Source organism: Glycine soja, chromosome 9 (assembly GCF_004193775.1).
Source record: "Glycine soja cultivar W05 chromosome 9, ASM419377v2, whole genome shotgun sequence".
NCBI lineage: Eukaryota > Viridiplantae > Streptophyta > Magnoliopsida > Fabales > Fabaceae > Glycine > Glycine soja.
This window is the reverse complement of record NC_041010.1, coordinates 38,887,181-38,901,858: the sequence shown is the minus strand read 5'-3', so window position 1 is coordinate 38,901,858 and position 14,678 is coordinate 38,887,181. Positions and strand designations below refer to the sequence as shown.

Sequence of the window (14,678 nt, the reverse complement as noted above, 5' to 3'; positions counted from 1 at the left end):
GATTTTACACTAAAAAATCTTGTAGTGATTTTACATCCTCAGAACAAATTTTGTAGCAATAATATTAGCAACATGAAAAAAAACTTAACTAATAAACATGTGAATGGACTAAAATTTACCGTTTTTGTTAGGAGCTATTATTATGCTAAGATAGAATAAGGAAATGTTCTCTTCACTGTTTTATTCATTTTTGGTGGTATTTATAAGGATATAACAGGAGAATAAGCATTATCAATCAATGGGTCAGCTGCACAAGGATACAAATTGCAAAAGAATAAAGCATAACAGAATTGAACAAATATCCTAGGTTTGTCCTTATCCAGAACTTGATTCACACAAAATCATTAAGGTGAGTGGGCCTACTTGTTGTCCTCTTGGGCCTGGTGGGAATTGCAGCATTGTTGTCATCAACTGCAATGTTGTTATCATCACCCTCTGCTGAAAAAACAACCTTGCCCTCAAGGTTGTAAGTCGCACGCAAAGTATTTTATTGCTCCCAGGCCATGTCTTCTGGAGTAGCCAATCCAAACCATTGCAGCAGAACTAGTATGGCAGGAGGAGAGGTGGCGATGTCCCATTTCCAGTCAAGGATGTTGTCTTCACTAAAAACATATGAAGCCTCTTATCCAACTTCCTTTGGGAAATGTAGAATCATGAAATGCAGGATGATGTTGATGTATTTCATGTGGATTTGGTTGGCCACGTATCAAATTTTTGTTCTTTATAACACCACTTGACAAGAATTGTGACCGATTAAATTCCAATTTTCAATCATTGACTTTAACAGATACAGCAGGATATCCCTTCTGCTTTGTCCATAAGGCCATTGACTTGTTCACAGGTTCACCAGATCCTTCCTCAAGTGCAACCCATGGATCCTCAGTCTTAGCATTTGAGCAAGCATGTCTTTTTATATATGAAGCTAGAGACCTCTGAAAGCATTCGGCACCAAGATATCTATGCAGCATCCTAATTACAGATGTACCTTTTCTATAACTTATTGTATCAAATATTTCATCAATCTCACAAGCATGATTTCCTCCTCTTTTATTGCTTCTTTTTGTGTTAAATGTTAGGATTTTGGCATCTTCTCAGTTTTTATCCAGTAGGTACTCAAACTGGTAGATTTATAGTATTTTGGTGGTATTTTTTTTTTGTAGAAATGCAAAAGAAGGCATGGAAGAGAAGTTGAAGATCTGGAGAGTCTCACTCAGCGCGTCACACTAGCTCAATGCGTCACGGTCGTTCAGTATGCAACCCTCCCTTAGCGCGAAGAAGCCACATGGGGAAGTCAAATATCACGTGCAAGCTCGCTTAGTGCATGACCACTTACTCCTTGCTTAGCGCACAGAATGTCAAAAAACATGACGGTGATGCGTTTTAAGTGGAAAAAAAGGAATGCATTCATTCAAATTTTCCCATAAAACCAGAGCTAGGGCACGTCCATTTTGGAGGGAGAATCAACCATTGGGAGCCTTGCTTTCATTTCCTTTCCATTTCCTCCATTCTCTTTCACCATCTTCATCCCATTTTGTATTTGTAAGCTTCTCATGACAATGAGAGACTAAACCACCCATTGTTGGGAGTTTAGCAACCAAACATTCTTGATGTAATGATTCTTACTATCTATTTAATGTTATTTCAGTTTTATTGTCTCTTTTTTGTGCTTATTTTCATATTTGTAGCTTGATCATCCATGCTCATGTTATGTTTTAGGGTTTAAGCATTGAGAAATGTTTATCTCTAAAGAACTGAAAAATAACATCTAAATAATTCATTTCCAAGGATAGAATGATGTTATTTAGCCTATTTTATGCATCTATGTGTATAATGCAATTTGTCTAGTTTATCTCTTAAGGGTTTAGGGGAGAAATTAGGTAGATTAGGTTTTTTGTGTGAGGAATCATGGTTAGAGTATATGAGTAGATGTAGGTGATAATTGAAATAATATTGAATAGAGAAAAATTATTAATATTGCATCAAAGGTGGTTTTCGTAGGCTAAGCCCCAACATGCTCGTAATTCTGCATCGACCGTCACTTTACTGCTTCAAGTGTTTATTTTTCTCACCCTTGTACATGCTAGCTTATTAGTTTAAATTTATGTCAATTTACTTTTAATGTCACATGTTACAAATATTCGAATCAATTCATTAATTACTTGAAAATTGGAAATACACAAACTCTGACTATAGTCAAAGTTTCTATGGACTTGACACTCGGACTTTCATTTTAAAATACTACTTGGACGAATTGATGCACTTGCTGATGAGTTAACACAAGTCCATCCAACTAAAGACCATTAGCAGATTCATGAAGAAATTAAGACCATATTTTCCACTCAGGAAAACTACTATCAGTGGATAAATAGCTCACCCATGTTGCAAACCCCTCATTCAGCCACAAATGTGTCTGCCAAACCACTGGTGTGCTAGTTCATGAGCTACTACAATTGCAACCCTCTATTGATTTGCAGCAACAAAATGTTGGTCATCATATAGCAAAGTAGGCTCTCGATATGTAACTAAACCATAGTTCTTTATGGCTCCAACACCGAAATCAGGGATTACAATTATATCCAATTTTGGCAACGAGTAAGGAGTCGCAAAGTAACCCTAGTATAGTTCCAAAGTTTTCACAACTACATCAAATGAAAATTTCCCTTGGTTTGCCTTACCAACTTGATAATACACTCGAACTTTGACCACATAATTGGTGATTCTTGATATGAGACTGTTTTGAGATTTCCATCTGTTATTTCTTCAACAATTGGCATGTTGGAAAGAGCAACGAGCTCTGAAGTCACATCCAACGTGATCTTGAAAGTAGCCTTGCAAGCAGCTTCATCCCAACAAGGGATGCATTGCTTGGCATCAATTGGTTCAAACTGTCTAACTGCCATACTCTTTTTCTCACCATTGTGCTCATAGGTACTTCGATAGAAGCCTTTCACTCTATCATTCAAGATTACTTTAGAGCGAATGGACAAGACACTGAAGCCAATAGGTAATTCCTCTGTGAACTCTAAAACCATAATCTCATCATTTTCAAACAACTTAACTCGAGAAGGTTTAATAACCTTGGAGGAACCTTGGTTGGTGAATGAAATGGCGTCGTTGCTAACAGAGAGTTTGGTAGTATTGAGAACGATGAAAGAGGTGGCAATGACAATGTCGGGGTTGACGATGGCGAAACTTGCAAAACGGTGCGCGATGAGGTTGATCTTGAGCCTAATGTTGTAGCATTTTGGAACGAAGAATTTTAGAAAACAAGGTTGTCCTTTGAATTGATCCATTTGTTTCTTGTGTTTACACAAATTCAAATGGAACGAATAAAGTATCAAATAGTTGATATGCATCACAGATGTCGTACCAGAATAGAAACTCTTGTTAAAGGTGCGCACATATGTCGCATCTATTACCCAACCTGTATCATTAAATAGTTGGCATGCATCAACTACCTAACCATCAAATAGATGTTGGACAGTTGTAGGGTCACAGTAAGCGTTGAATGGAGATGGTGGTGATGGGTATGGGCATGGTAACAAAGGGAAAAGGGCCTGTGGAGAGTAGTATAAATGCAAGGGTGTGGTGGATAGCTGAGTGGATGCAATGGCGATTGTGGTGGCCACCATGAAGGGAGGTGGGAAGCAGCCATGGGAGGCGTAGTCAGCATGGTTGTTGTGCTTTGTTGCTCCATCGTTGTTGTTGGCATTGCGAAAACCATAGGTGACCTTTGAGATTTGGTTGTTGGTGGTGACTTCATGGTTTCCACAGTTTGCAGATCAATGTGGTTGACGTAGGAGTGAAACGGGGGTGATTTGGGAGATGATGGAGTGGTTGTAAGAGTTGATAACTGGTCAAAGATGGAGTCGAGCTTAACGGCCAACTCCTGAGACTTGGTAGTCATGGTGGATAGATTCTAGGTGAGGGTGTGCTGACCTTGAGTAAGACGGTTGACAGCCTATTCGAGGCGGTCTGTGGTGGCCTGACGGGTGTTGTGTTCGGGCATTGCAGGAGGCAAGTCAGACCAAATTGTTAGGATCTATTACTATGCTAAGATAAAATAAGGAAATGGATGATAATTCTCTTCATTGTTTTATTCATTTTTGGTGGTATTTATAAGGTTACAACAGAAAGATAAGCATTGCCAATCAATGGGCCAGTTGCATGAGGATACAAATTGCAGGAAATAAAGCAAAACAAAATGCAGCAAACATCTTAGGTTTGTTATAACCAACTACTATAGTGCAAGAAGAAATATTCAACAGCTCAACAACCTTGTCCTTATCCTAAACTTGATTCACATGAAATCATTGAGGTGGGTGGGCCTCCTCAACTGCAGTATTGCTATCAATTTTTCATTTGGAGGGAAAATATAAGTTTATGACAACTATAGAACTAAAAATATCAAGTGAACCTTATAATTATCATAAATAATGTTATTTGTAATTGGTTTTACATATATATCTCATTTTTTTACTATTTTAATTAGTTTGAGAGAGAGAGGTAGAGAGAGGAAAAGACAAAAAAAATATCACTACCTTTCTCAAAATTAAGAAAAAAGGTATAGAAATATATGACAATAGCAATTTGTTATTTACCGTTCACATACTTTCAAGTATAAAGTGCAGTTACTACTTTTCAAATAGCATGGTTGTAGCTGAGAAAAATGAATTGGGGAGTAAGGGAGTACACGGCAGCGGATGCAAAGTTCCAACTTATGCAGGGACGTTAGTCAATAGTATTTTAAACTAAAGTGTTAGTGAATTTTTTTTATTTTGATTTTAAAATTTACAAAAGGGAATGGCTATTTGAGACAAAGGCACTTCTTAATTTTTTTATAATACTTTTTTCATTAACAATAAAATGATCCCTAACAAATATAATTTAATAACAAAATAATCATCAATAATATTATGAATATTAAAATGCAACATGTACCATTAAACTGTAAATTTTGTTCAATACACATAACTAATACATCTTTATTATCATCAAATGAAGTTAAACCATCATCAACCCTTTTTGCGGTACCAAATAAAATACCTTTCAAAACTAACTTTATATCAACTGCAGGCCTTACAAGGTTATGAGAAATCCAAACATTCATCAAGTTAGTTTCCAATGCATAGGTGAACAAAAATGGCGATAACAAACCAAATGTCATTGTCTGCCGCCATGTCATCATGGGCACTGGCAATGCAAAGGCCAGAAGTAGAGCAAACCTAGTACTCACAGTTCAACCTCTTTCTCAAAAGGTAAAAAGAAAGAGAATAAATGAATGACCAATTTTTTTGGGACTTAATAAAAGATAAAAAAAAAACACACATACTCCAACTAACAATTTGGTTTACACATACTTGCTTAGTGTGTGACTTTCACTTTCATCACGTGCATTTGTCATGTTGTATTTCACATGTCACGTCATCAAAAACGTTAACGAAAAAGAAAAATACTTAACAATATAACTAAATTGTTAGTAATTTATAAAATTGTGGATTAAATTAATCATTTTTATAGTACAAAGACTAAATTAATAGTGAGTGTAAATAAAAAAAGAAATTGGCTATTTACCCGTACTATTAATAAATCAAATATTAATTAGTATAATGTGTGATATCATTAGTATAAATTCATTATGTATAATGACGAATTTAACTTTTGGTTGATTTGAAAACAATATATATAGTGAAAGTAATTCTAACACTTTTGTCCCTTGGAAAATGACAATTTTTTTAATGTATTCAATGTTAAAAATTATTGGTGAGACATAATATTACAAGAAACAGGATGGGCAAGAAGATAGACAAGAACACCCAGAAAACTTTCCACACCTAGTAGCCTGAATTTATGAATCTGCTTGTTGATGGTGACTTCCCAACCATGCGTATATAAAGCATCGTCCACGACGTTTAAGGATTGTGTGGTTAGGTTTCTTCTAAGAGCCATATATAGCTCCAAATAGGGTAAATCAATTGACACAAGCCACAGCAATCCTCAGGTTCCAAGTCTAGGAATATATATATATATATATATATATATATATATATATATATATATATATATATATATTATTAGCAAGATTGGTTCAAGTGAGTGAACCCCAATTTTTTTTTTAAATATATATATTTAAAATATATTGGACTTTTTTTGCTAACAGATGTTATATTTTTGTCACAATATATGATTTTTTTATTTATAAATACTAATTAAGAGTGATGATACATGACCATTCATATTTTTTATACACCTAACAAAAAAAAATATTTTTCTCTATCTCTTTATATCAAATCATATTACTTATAAAACTTATATTTTTTTTCATTTTTTATCTTTCTCTCAGTAGGTATTCATTATCATATTGGGTGTTCATCTATAATTTTTCAAATACTAATAATAAATATTTAGTTAATTTATTCATGGATCCGTCTTAATTATTAGTTAAAATTTATTCAAAATTATAAATAAAAATAAATCTCATCTTTTTTAGTAATTTTTACCAATAATAAAAAAGAGTGCCTTAACTTAAAAGAATTAGTATACTTCTATATTTATGAGAGAGAGTATTTTGTCACCATATATTAACTTACATATTGAACAATTTTCTGAACCACTAGACAGCTTCACTTGCCAAGGTCCCTACGAACAATGGAGTGTTTGAATAGTGGGCCCCACAGGCCACTCATAGTAAGTGAAGGAGAAGACAGAAATCACAACAACTCTATAGAATTTGGATTTCTGTTATAGTAGCTCTTGGAAAAATATATGATGATGATCTCACAAGATTTACAGAAATCCCATTGCACATGGGTACATATCATATCAGTAACTGTCCTAATTGGAGTGAAGAATGGACCCTGTGGTACATCACGTAATACTGCACTGAATATATTTTGAATAGGTCACACCATTACTGTGCCTCAAAAATCATATACCACAACACAACCATATTATAAGAATTAGCTTAATTGCTAGGGTGTGGCATGGAGCTAGAGATTAAAATCTTTGACAAGCCAATTTGGCATGCATGGTTTTACATTGAGTACGTGAATAGATTGGGAAGTTACCAAAGGTGTCCTTTTTGGAGGATATATACATTTTTTTTTTCATGAAAGCGGTTACAAAATTTTGAGTACATGGAAAAGGGTCATTGGACGTGGTACTAGCTAGTGGAATAGTATTATGCCTCTTTCACCCATTCTCTCTAGTGAGTTGGAACCAATCTTCTCCTTTTCATTTTTTTCTATAAATAGGTGCTCTTGGCTGGTGAGAAATCCAACACACTCCCCAGTTCCAAAAACTCAAAACCCAACTATCCTACATTTTTATATATATCACTTCTTATCCCCTCTCATCACCGCATATATATGACTAATTGACTATTCTTTTCTTGTTATGTGATTTTCTTTTTCTTTTTTTTTATGAACAGTATGTGAAGAAGGAATATTGGGGAGAAGAGGAAGGGAGGATCTAGTTGATAGGGTTGTTGACAGAAGATAGAGAGCACAGATAGTGATATGCATAAAAATATGGAACGGGAAAGCAATTGCATCTCACTCCTTTGTGCTCTCTAGGCTTCTGTCATCCACACCTTCACTGCCCCTCCATTTCTCACAACTCAATCTTCCATTACTCAAACAGTGTAATCATTAGTCCTCTAAAGTTAAATTCATAATTAATTAGTATATATATATATATATATATATATATATATATATATATGATGATGATCATCGTCATATAAATGTTTACACACATACACATATAACTTGCGTGAAACTTCTCTTTTCCTTCTTCATGATTTAACCAGCTTGATTTTCACCTCTGAAAATTTCAGTTATTATTCATAACCATCAGCTTCTTAGATAAATATTTAGGCATTTAATAATAATGACCATGTGCCTTTGCATTTTGCAGTTAGACGGGCACCAGTTGTGGCTTTTGAAGATCATGAATTTGTTCGTTGATGGTATGGGTAAAAGCTATTTAAACTGAGAAGATGAACAAATGAGTTAGCCTGAGCAAGTGCTGTAATTCTCTTTCCATATACCTCTTCTTTTAGGAAGCTTGATTATATTTTGCTCTACTTGAGTATTAAGTAATCATAACATAATAATGTCTTCAATGATCAAAGACTAGATAGAAATTGGTTTTTGTTTTCTTCTTTTTCTTATAACTAAAGAAGTGATAATATATAAACACCTCTATATAGCAAACACTTTATCAACATCTATTATTCTTTTCTTATCATATCATATCACACCTATCACATTTTTTTTCCTTGTTTCACTCTTTTCCATCTTGGTGTCCTCTAAATAACATTTGGTGTCCTCTAATCTTTTTCCTATCTAAAGCATATATACTTTTTAGAGTTTGGGGATACTTATGACACCTTAATTAAGGTAATATATTCTCATTATTTTTCTTCTTTCATGAAAAAAAAAAAATCAGTCAAACAGTGATTCGCACCTAAGGACTGGTCTACTACTACCACTTGCATTGTGGAAAATTAAAGGGCAAAATGAAAATGGGAATTTTCTACATTGAAAAATTATGGAAGCCAGCGAGTTAAACTAATAATGTACGGATCCAAAATGGACATGACATATTGTAGGGCATATACTTTGCAGAATTTTCCAAGTGATCAGTACGCCACAATTGTTCACTGATTCGCAAATGTGGCCTCTGTATCATCAGTCAATGGACGACGTACGGATTACAAAGGGATCAGGCTTCCTAATTCCAGATTTGATGTGATCAAATATATCTAGTCACCAACAAAACCAACCTAATTTAATTATTTATGTCATTGTTATCGTCCACAATTTCTCTTCTATCTCATTTTCACCTTTTTTATCTTTATTTTTATTTTTCATTACATCATTTATCATATTTATCAATTTTTCTCCTTTTTTTCTATATCTTTTCTTTCAATTATATATCCATACCCCCAAAAAATGGGATTTTACTTTTGTTATTGCTATTTATATAATTTTTGCACGTGTATGATAAATTGGCAGTGACTAATGCAGTTTATTCAACTAATTAGTGAAAACGTTTATAATAACAAGTTCACAAATACCGCACATCTATATATATATACGGTTAAAATATCAAAATCAATATTTAAGATTATAATTATATATATATATATATATATAAAATAAATTATATAATTATTCAAATTTCAACTCTCATGTTTTTTTAATGTACGTAAAGCTAAAATTCTTCATTTTTCTCAACAAAGTGGATCCATTAATATTTTTTAAACAAGCTAGCTAACATATAATCTAGTCTGTCAATTAACTGTCAAAAAGTTTGTCGTTAATATATATATATATATATATATATATATATATATAGTAGTACAGTATAAATTAAAATTATATGAAATGACCCCATTATGCGACATTACATATTCCAACTGTCATAGGCAATTAATATATTCCATTAGTTATATAAACATTTCATTTTCTGTTTTGCAATCCAAGATATATAGACACCATTTGTCGTAAACAATGTGAACCACATCTAGAGAAGTTATATCATTTCCCAATTTGACATATGCATATGCCAAAAAGAATAAGAATTAATTCTTTTCAAAAGAAGGAGAAGAATTAGTAATTAAAATATAATAATCTTTTCGACCATTTTTGTAATCCTAGCTCTTAGCTCTATCTGTAGCTAGCTCGTGTACTGTATTCAGATGAACCCTTACCAGGTCGCAAGTTGGGACATCATTTATAAAGCCTGTCTTAAGCCTAAGGCTCAGGTATTAAATTTTTATTTGTCTGTATTGTCTTCAAGGTCACAGCATATCTGTAAATGAAAATGACCCTTTTCAAAAAGATTCATGTCACTGCCTTTCATATTCAACATGTTGTTAATAGTATTAGTAAACCAGAAATAACATTGTACTGAAAAGTAACATACTGAGAGGTCAAAATTGATTATAAATCTAATGAAAATTTCAGCAGGTAAAAATACTTTTTTAGAAGAAAAATATTTTTTTAAAAATATTTAATACAGTGATATATTATTAGAACTTAAATGTGAGACTACTGTTTAAGTTCTATATATTATTTACATTATAAACAAATTAAATGTTCATTTAACAGATAATAATCCCTAAAGAAGTTCTACTGCCGTTTGGATAGTTGAAACTATAGTAAAATAAAAACGGAAATACACATACACGACACCTAACCCATATTCCTGTTTTTTTTTTCTATGCGTCTGAACGTTTGTATTCATTAATTCTTGCCTAAAATCGGTGCACTACTCAAATTATGCAAGAGCAATAGTATTTGTTACAAACGTAAAAAAAAATAAAAAATATTAGTATTTGTTACATGAGTAATATTCCTTCGACATAGTAATATTCAATTAAAAACGTTGAGCGAGAATCTTCTTTTTATTGAAAAAGAAAATTATGCTACGAGTAAAATTAATGCAATAAAATTTGATTTGAAATTATCAGGACTCTTTGTTGCATTTAATAGATGAAAAATGACGATTAAATTAATACACAACAACCCACGCATTCAACCCTTAATAAATCATCCAGCGATTCATATAGGATTGTGCTTATCTTGTCTTGAGTATCAAACTTTTATCTTGTTGAGTATCTCTTGTGCCCATATTCAAAAGGATTGTGATGTGTCATGTGTGTAACCCAAAAAAGGGGGGAAGAGGTGTTAGAGTGTGTTCCGCAATATTTTAATCTCTAAATATTCAATTCAACAAATAAGGTGCTATTTAAAATTTTCAAAGGAATGAAAGCTTAATGAGAATTTGACTTTTCTTATTATATATACTATAGCCTTAAAATGGAAAAGCAATGTTTATGACCTACACTTTCGGGATTGATGACAATATATAACTTGACTCAATTTATCTGGTATAGACGGTTGTGGTATTGATGCATTGACAACAATATATATATATAATGATAGTAACATTTTGTTTGATATGATAATTTCAAGGTAACTAAAGATAAAAATATACATATTCAAACTTTTATGTACATTTTATAATTTTTTTTGTTGAAAATTACCCTAAGGACATGATGATATAATCAAATGGCGCAGGGCAAATTATTATCATTACTTGTTTTTCTTATTTTTGGGATATGCCAATAAAATATTATTACCTGAAATACGAGGGTTAGTTCTAGTAATAATGTTACTGTTGGGTAGTTCTCATCCTATCACTATCAACTAGCAAGAGAAGAGTGGAGAAGGTCAATTATTACTCTAGGTTCATGTATCTAGGATGCGTAAAATGAGACTTGTAAACATATATTAATTTTTTAAAATTTAACTAAATTAATTCAGTGGTTATATATAACATGAAAAATCAATTCAAAATAACATTCACATTGTCGATATATAACACGAAAAAAAATGCAAAAGTAATTAAACAATTCATCTCGGCATCAGCCCCCATGATTTTCAAGTTTTTACAGCTTTATGTTTTCCATTTAGGATTAAAAATAATAAAAATGATTGCGACACGTTCTCTTTTTTAATTTCACTTGCTTTCACGGTTGACCTTGTTGAGGTATGTATGACTAAGCATATTAGCCAAATTAGCCAATACAGAGTTTTCATGTGCTTGGCTATTTGAGCCTATTCTCATGCAGTTTAGCTCGATCCAATAAGAAGAAATAATATTAGCTTTTAGCTTTCGATGCTTATAATGCATATTTCTTTGGAAATGAAATAACAAATTAAGTGGAAGGAAGATTGCTTTTTAATTTCAAAGCTAATTATACCATTCTTTACCAAAGTAGAAAGAAAGTATACATCACAGGAGGAGATGAAAAATGTAACATAAAAAGTAAATATAACTTTGGACGTGGAAGCATCTTGTTGGATGAACTCAACAAATATTTCCCAGAAATTAATGTTAGTGGGATCCATGTTTCTAGCCAGCAAAACGAACATCTTGATAAAGATCGAATCTCTGTCTAATCAGTGGTGACTATACGAAATATTAGGAGAGATCTTTTTCATATTAAATGTGGCCGGCTAATCAACAGTGAGGAATGAAATACGTACATTAAACACTACAATATCATCATTGTTTTCATATTAGTTGGTGCATGTTAATTCAATCAAATGGTTGAAGCAAATGAAGTCACTGGGGTGAACCTAATGGTGGAGATTGGGGTAGTTTGTACAAAGTTATAGGTTTAAATCTTGCTGTCATCATTGTAAGAAAAAAAAATTGAAACAAAAGTCAAACAAGTTTGTCTAAGGAGTATAAGGATATTTCAAAACTTATATACTAATAGAAATCTTTCAAAGAAATAAAAATAAAATGTGTTAAAATAATAACAGTTAGTATTAAGGAAAAAAGTTATAAACATATTAATGCATAAATACTAAATGATTACTTTAATTTAATTAAGAATTATCCCCTTTTTTTAATTTTGCAAATGAATTAACAAGTGAATCAACTTTTACTTCAGAGTAAAATTTAGAGAAGATGTAGGCTTAGTCTAAGATAAGAAAAGTCTTGAAACTCAAAAAATACTTATAAATTATTTATTTTTACCTCATTTCATGAAAAGGAATAGGACTGGGAGTTTGAATCTTGGATTACAAGCTAATTTTTATTATTTTCTTTGTCTTTAATTATAACATATTTTTAATTAATTTACGTTTCTTGAGAAAAATAATTATAAATATTTACAAAGGTATTTATTTTTACCTCATTTCACCAAAAAAGAATAGGACGGGGAGTTTTGGGGTTACAAGTCAATTTTTATTACTCATTCCGTTCCTAATTTTAAAATCGTTTTAATTAATTCATATTTCTTAAGAAAAGTAATTATAATATTAAATTTATAAATTATTTATACTATAATTTTAAAATTATTCATTTTTAAATTTTTCTCCATATCTACTTACTTGTTTCTCATTAATATTTAGAGAAAAAATAATTAAATAAAAATGTATAAAAAAATAATTAATTCATCTAAAAATTATAAAAAAATCTTATAAAAATAAACAAATAAATTTTTAAAAATAATCTTATAATTAAAGACGAAATAAGTATATAAGATGTTTCCCCCGCTATTTTCTTTCTATCATCACATATTATATATATATATATATATATATATATATATCTTAGCTTCTATCCTTTATTTCATTTTTTCATCTTTCTTCATGTGCCGATGAATATTACATGGGTGTCTGTCTACCAATTATGGGTGTCTGTCTACCAATTATAAGCTCATTTCTTTATTATGTGGCAATATATGAGTTGATAGTTTATATGACCATACATTTGAAAGAATTTGTACCTTTCTTCGGCTGCGAATTGAAGTGGCTGGGTGGCTAGCATGGTAAGTGGCCCATTATCATGTGCAGGTGTCTTTGAGTTGAATAAAGTACACGCGCGGTTCAAAACTCGTTATCATTTCTGTCATCATGTTTTCTCAGAGCAGAAACATGTACCAGTAATGCTTCTTCATCCTCATCAACGACTTCAATATTTTTTTATTTATTTTGAAGAATATTTCATATTTTCTCCGATATTCTTCTATCTAGTTATAAGATAATCCCCTAATATCTGGTTTATAAATGATCTTGTTTTAGGGTTGGTTCAATATATTTTTACATATATTATCAAAAAAGCATAATTTTATATTTATAAGACGAACTTAATTTGAAAAGAAGCCTTTTTTAAACTAAGAAAAGTAATTAATAGAAAAGCTGGGCCTTCTTAAAACAAAACTTTCCTTCACCAAGATTTGAATATTCCAATTGTTAAGGAAAAAAATATACTTTAGTTGTCAGTACACTAAATTAGTAACTAATAATAAAAGTCATATAACTATTAATACTAAAAAACTTGTTATTAGGATTAGGAGGTCTAAAGCCAAATTTTGGAGTTTCATATACACGTACACTTCAAACATTACCCATATGTATATTATTTAAATTCCTAACCACTAGGTCAATCCTAACAAGTCGGGGTGGGAATAGGCTAGGCCGGCCTACAAGGACCTATGACCTGGTCTGGCCTATTTAATTAAAAGGTTAGGCTCAGACTTTTTTAAAAGCCTATTAAATTAAATAGGTCAGGCTTAGACTTATTAAAAAGCTTTATAAGCCTGATAGGTCGGCCTATATATATATATTATTTTTTGGGTACAATTAATATTATTTTTTAAAAAAACTAGCAGATTTCATTCTTATAATTAAGTAAAATTTTAATTACAAGGTGTGAGTTTCTTTATATTTCTCATTATTTTTATTAGTTTTCTTATTTCTGTTAATAATTCCTTTTTCTATTCCTATTAGGTTTCCTTTTTCTTTTATTACGTTACTATATTCTAGAGCAAATAAAAATCATATCCTATCATATGCACCGGTTCTGTTCAAATAGAATGGAGATGTAGGCTTTATTTTTTTGTTGTAATAATTAATATGTTGGTTTGATAGACTTGGATGATACTACCTCAAGTATGAGGTTTTCTTTTGTTTTAGATTATTTTATATCATTTGGTGATTTTTGTTTATATTATTAATATATTTTTAGGACTATCAACTAAATTAACGTTAGATTAAAAATTAAGGCAAATTATATATTAAGGCCTTGTTTAGCCTATTATAGAAGGTGTGTTATGTTTTTTTTGGGTAAAAATAACCAGGAATATTACA

At 31.4% G+C, this 14,678-nt stretch overlaps 1 long non-coding RNA gene and 1 pseudogene across 1 annotated transcript; one reads left to right on the top strand and one right to left on the bottom strand.

The window, feature by feature from the left end:
* Positions 1 to 602: 602 nt before the first annotated feature.
* Positions 603 to 3,293, bottom strand: LOC114368475 (annotated as a pseudogene).
* Positions 3,294 to 7,289: 3,996 nt separating this feature from the next.
* LOC114367548 lies at positions 7,290 to 8,936 on the top strand. Its single transcript, XR_003657237.1, has 3 exons — positions 7,290 to 7,642; positions 7,918 to 8,030; positions 8,452 to 8,936. It is a non-coding gene; the product is annotated as an uncharacterized LOC114367548 (long non-coding RNA).
* The last annotated feature ends 5,742 nt before the right edge of the window (positions 8,937 to 14,678 follow it).